This window comes from Octopus bimaculoides, chromosome 3 (assembly GCF_001194135.2).
Source record: "Octopus bimaculoides isolate UCB-OBI-ISO-001 chromosome 3, ASM119413v2, whole genome shotgun sequence".
NCBI classification, from domain to species: Eukaryota; Metazoa; Mollusca; class Cephalopoda; order Octopoda; family Octopodidae; genus Octopus; species Octopus bimaculoides.
Window position 1 is genome coordinate 36,840,131 of NC_068983.1, and position 6,470 is coordinate 36,846,600.

The window sequence follows — 6,470 nt, forward strand, 5'->3', positions numbered from 1 at the left end:
CTTAAAATTCGAATTGTTTACGAAAATCTGGTAGTCCATGAGATGAAATTAACTTCCCCATGAATACAAACGGTTTGAGTAAATAGAGGCACAGGACTAAGGAATATAAGCAGTAGGTTAGGTGAGAACAGGAATCAGCTCATATAAGGTGAATATGCCTTTCTTTAGAATATTAACGATGGATTTATAGACAGAAGCATCCAGGAGAAAGAGAAATGCGAAGTTGTGGCGTTTATGTTTTCTTTCCAAATTAATTAGCGATATGAGTAATATGTAGCTATCTGAAAACGTCTCGCCAGTTCTACTAACAAAGAGTTTTCATCTTGCTATAAGAGGCACGCTATTTATTTCAGTAATAATATCTGATTTTTGCACAAGGCAATCAATTCTGAGGATGGCGGGTTAGTCGACACCATCAACCCCAGTTTTGGACTTGTTCTTTATTTCATCGACCCCGGATTTGAACTCAGAATACAAACCATCGGAACAAATACCACAAAGCATTTTTTTCCGACCCTCTAACGATTCTGCTAGCTCGCATTTTATATATATATATATATATATATATATATATATATACACATACATACATACATACATACATACATACATACATATATATATATATATCAGTAATAACGTTTAACAAATGTATTAACCTTGTCATGTTAATTTTGGAGTGGGTAAGTGAAATACATTATTTACGACTTTTAATTAATTTTGAAAATAAGCAAGAATTTGGTGGGATTTAGTAAAATAGAATTGCGATTAGTAATTTAGTGTTCGAAACATGAAAAACGTTACCTAGAATTATGTTGAAAGGTTTTAATTTAGATAAAAAACATTTCGAAAACAAATTTTTGTTCCATTGAAACAGGAACAGTTTCATGCGGATTGTTATCAAAAGTGTTAATGCAAAATGGTTTTATGTGACTTGCCCAAAGATAAGATGCAATGCCTTAAGAAAGACGAGCTCAAGATCTGAACCACAGAACAATAATATAAGGTAAACATTTGTGTACTGAGATTGCTGCTCTATTCGATCTCCAAATGCTGGAGTCGAGGTTTCAGGTTGCGGGGCAACTCTGTAGTGTTTCGTCCCCTTCCACTGCGACACAGGAGCGTCCTAGGACTACCCACCGATGGTGACAAAACTCCCACACAGCAGCACGAGCTCCGTCGAGTCAAGTGTTGTGACTTTAGACTAGATGTTTCTACCATCTTCGATGCTCGTTCTTGCTACACCACTGGTCTTCTCTCGAAGATAAACTCATGATCTAAACCCACCCAACAATAATTAGATAATTGTTATTTGTACAGATATGAAAGAAGGACTAAGAGAGGAGAGAAAATGCTTTAGTTGTGACATTCATATTTTTCAGAAAGGCATTAGTAGTGTTAGCAAAATAAAACAGCTCAAAATCGAGAATCTAATCAAAGCCAACTTGTGGTCTACGTGCTCGTAATATATTATAACTCAAGGCCCTTTCATTGTAAAACGAAACAGTTTTATTTCATCCAGACATATCATGCATGTCTTAAACACGATGATAATGCAAGATGTTATGTTTAGATTAACCCTGATCAAGCAGACTTGTGACAAAAGATTTTTTAGCCATGACTATCTCATTTTTGTGAGGTAATCTAAGACTACATTCTCTATTCTATTCCTTCTTTGAAGAACGATGGTGTGTGATTTGAGAAATTTGACAACTATTTTTAGCTAGTTGCTTTTTCATGGGCTCCTGACCGCGGGGCTTCGTATGTCTTATAGATTTGTCAATCTGATAAGGGTCAGTCAAGGGTTAAATATATAACTCAGAAATCCTCTGTGCAGTCGCTCAAGCCTCTTTAAATAGCAGCTAAATTTCCTCATTTTACATTCTACCGTCTCAAATTTGGAAAGGACGACATTGGACAATGTAGTCCTATATATGTATATATATTGGACTACAAGGTAAACTGGGAGAAAACTGTCTAGAAGGCAGTGTTTATTTTACCATGATATAATTTAAAATATCAAAAGAAATACTGCAAGTTTACTAGCTTAGGCCCATATTTTAAGGGAAACAAGCAGAATTCTGAATTTTGAAACAAAATTGTAAAGACATTTAGTTTTAAAATAAGACAAGCTTAAACATACAATGCAAGCATACGCATGTACATACATACATGTGTGTAGACAAATGTGTACTTATACGATATATATATATATATATATATATAAATAAACACTTTTTTATAACATACATTTAAAACAATGTCATGCATAGGATATAACCACCCATAATTATGTGTGCGCATGCATATTATATATGCATGTGCAAGCATATTATGTGTGCATGCATATATAATTAGTAGCACGGATACAAACAATCAAAGTCATTTACATTTTGAAATGATACAAGGCCACCACTACACCCTTATTCGGATTTTGAGATAACGAAGAATGTCTTCTAACAAAACATAAGACTTAGAAAATCAAAAAGTAATCAAACATCTTTTATCAACTAACAGCAGTCGCATCAGTTTGTCTTAGTATTTCTTTTTTCTCTTTTTTTTTTATAGAAAAGAAAATGAAATTTCCATTACATGCCATTAGGAAAAAATTTCCAAAATGTGTATCGACCATGCATAACAGAATAGAATAGAAATTATCTATAAATTCGTCGTTTAAAGCGTGCATAGATTTATATAAAACATTCCTGTAAAATACAGTTTACATTCATAAAATATATTCGATGTTATACTTCTATGTGCAGTCATAGGCAAAAGTTGGTATTGTGAGACGTGTGTGTGTGTGTATTTATTCAACCTAACATACCTACTCAATCCTAAATATCAATAAATTGCTTTCATACATTTATTTATTTAGTTAGTTTCCTTTGTTTATTTCTTAAGTGTTTTCTTGTTAGAAGCCATTAGTTTTTGTCTGTGCAATTATTAATTTATTGTTAGTATTTACCGCCAAGAATACATCAACCTCATTGGCTAATAATGTGATGACGATTAACCATTTCGTTCTGAGTAATGTCAGCTTTTAATTTCTTTGTCGCAAGACTTGCGTGCTTCAAATGACTAATAACAAGCAATAATTTCTTTCTTTGCCACAAGGGAACCAAAAATAAATAAATAAATAAATAAATAAATAAAGGATGTTTAAAAAAAACAGGAAAAAGGAGTGCTCAGTGGATTTTTAAATGAAATTATGAAAAATATGGTTTTATACAAAAATGTAAATAGATACTTACGAAAAGAAAAATACATGACCATACAGAGTAGATGGATGCATACCAAAATAGGACTGCTCTAAACATAAGACAAATATTTTCTGTCAGTTCTAGCCTGTAACTTAATAGACTGATAGGACGTTTCGCCCACGTCAAAAATAGCCAGCATCACACACACACATTTCAGAAACCCTTGCCCAAAAGGAAGGCTCCGCCACCTGACCCTCCTTTTATGTACTACTAACACTTGAAAGTTACGATGCAATAATAATACTCAAAGGAGAATAAAGGTGGTCTCACTAGAATAGAAAAGAAGAATTGTCTTCTTTTCCGAGTAGTGGGCGCCGAATAACATTTGCAGTGTCAGAAAGAAAGGGCACTCGAGAGAAAATTGGCTAAGCAGAATGAAAATGCTTTCGGGTCCCGGAAGGTGAAGAACTTTCAAAAACTGAAGGGGCAATGAGATTTTAGGCAGAGGTCAGGCAAATAGTTACAGGGTTTTTGCGAGCCCCGGTTGAGCAAGCCCTCTTATAAACCCTCGTCAAAGGCTCATAGCCAAGACTAGGGATGAGTATGATACATAACTGATACTTATTTTAGCAGTCACAGAGGAAATAGTAGCAAAGCCCACCCAGGTAAAGTCAGAAGGTACGTCCTTTATACATAGATATTTTGACCCTTAACTATCATTGCCTGCCTCATCACTACCCTTTATCTAAATGATTATTTCTAAACTAAGCATTTAATTAGCTCAGAATAATCGACTTAAATCCGAGTGTTTGACGGCTATTTAATGTATCAAGTGGGAAGTAGGTGATGTTAGGGTAAGTTGAAGACAAAGCTAGTGGGATTCACTAAGCATAGCTAGAGTGTGTGCCGCCTGGGGCGTCCCTTCCGTTTGTCTCCCCAGACCCCACAAAAAAAACATTGCCTAGAGTAGACCCAAAAGTGCTGCCAGGGGAGGACTGCCCCTACGCTAGTGGTGGGATTTGAATTTGGAACGTGAAGTGGTATAACTAAATTCTGCAACATTTTGTTCGGAGCTGGATCACCGTTTCGGCCGCAAATGAAGAATAATTTCTAAAATCAGTTTTTAAAATAAAAATGGTGATTTTCAACAATCGAAATTAACTTCTTTTTAATATAATTCAGTAGCTTATATTACGTAATATATAGCTAGTAAAGTTATCTTCTTGAATGTTTAATTTTTCAACTATAATAATTATTTCTACTATAGACGAAAGGTAAAAAATTTTGAGGGGGAGGGGTAGTCGATTATATCAATCTTGGCACTTATTTTATCAACCCGAAAGAATGAAAGGCAAAATAGACCTCAGACATTTGAACACAGAACGTAAAGGCGCAGTAAATAATAATGATTTCAAATCTTGGCTCAAGGCCAGCAATTTCGGAGGATGGAGTAAGTTGATTACATTAACCCCAGTACTCAACTGGTACTTAATTTATCGACCCCGAAAAGATCAAAGGAAAACGTCAACCTCGGCGGAATTTGAACTCAGAACGTAAAGACGGACGAAATAGTAATAATAATCCTTTCTGCTCTAGGCACAAGGCCAGAAATTTTGGGGGAGGTGAGGGCCAGTCGATTATATCGACCCCAGTACGCAGCTAGTACTTAATTTATCAACCCCGAAAGGATGAAAGGCAAAGTCGACCTCGGCGGAATTTGAACTCAGAACGTAAAAACGGACGAAATAGTAATAATAATCCTTTCTACTATAGACACAACGTCTGAAATTTTGAGGGAGGGGACTGGTCGATGATATTGACCCCGAAAGGATGAAAGGTAAAGACGACCGAGATGGAATTTGAACTCAGAACAAAATGATACAATTTTCTTTGTTCGTTTTGACGTTCTCACGATTCTGTCGGTGTAAAAGTATTCATAGTTCTTTTTACATAGTTTATAAATGAATGACTACGAAATATTCACGAAGTACAGGAGTGACCCCTCAAGGGAGTAATGAATATTAAAATCCCAATTAACCTAATTCACAAGCAGAAATTAATTGCCTTACGAAGCTAGTTTACTTCCCTTATGTTACTTATGTCTTTGAGATAGGAATGACGACCACACAATCCCATTTCCTTTCGTGATAAATTTTTAGGCACGTTTAAAGTATGCATAAATTTATATATGTCTGCCGAATAAACATTGACAGGAAACTTTAAAAGGATTAAACACAGAAAAACTGGACAGAAAGAAAATAAGTGAAACCAACAATAAAGCCTATACGTGGCTGCACAACCTGCTAAAAATGACAGCCAGATCTCCTTCAAACCACATCTAACCGCCTGAACAAAGAACACTTTGGATAATGCAGTCTGGAGAACACTAGACATAATAAAAAAGAAAAAAGAGATGGTCACGTTTTTTTTTTGTTTTTTTTAAATCATAGGCCTATTCGATCAGGACTGAAATGGGGTCAAAAAATAAAGGAACGGATTAAATTTCATCGCATCCTTCCCGAAACCGAGAGCAAATCTCACAAACAGTAGGGCCTTTTTTTTCTTTTCTTTGTCTCCGATATCGCTACTCCAAGAGAAAATTGACAATATGTCAAGTAAAGAATGTCCATTATAAGAAAAGAATATATATATAACTAAGAAATATGGTAAAATAGTCACACGCTAATTGCTTTTATGTACTGGATCTTTGCAGAGACTGTCCTACCTCATCACAGAGGTCCTTTCGCTTCCGAATTTTTCCCGGTTTTAGCTGATGCCACAGGAAGTAAACATGTTACACAACTGCATGAAATAACTAACACACAGGTATATCGGTATCCGTGTTTTGTATATGTAATAGATTATCCATAAACTATCCATATTATGTCATTAATCACACACACACACACACACACGGCATAGCTTGTCAGGTCTCATTATACATCATTGTACTTAACGACAGCCAATGATGAATTGTGACAGCTACAACTAGAGCATTACCCCACATTGCACCTCTTGACATCTGAACCGAGACCTGACAAAAGAACAGGTGTCACCGAAAGAGGAGGGCCTTATTAAATACATACACTCACAATGCCGTATGTTATTTATTTAAGCGCCAAACCAAACCTAACTGGGGAGAAATTACTTTTTAGTATTTATTTTATGAAAGAAAAAAATTCTATTTGAATGGGCCTAATTTGTCATAAACACAACATTAATTATCATCACAAAATTTTGTTTCTCTGTACGCAATGAAATCTGTAACAT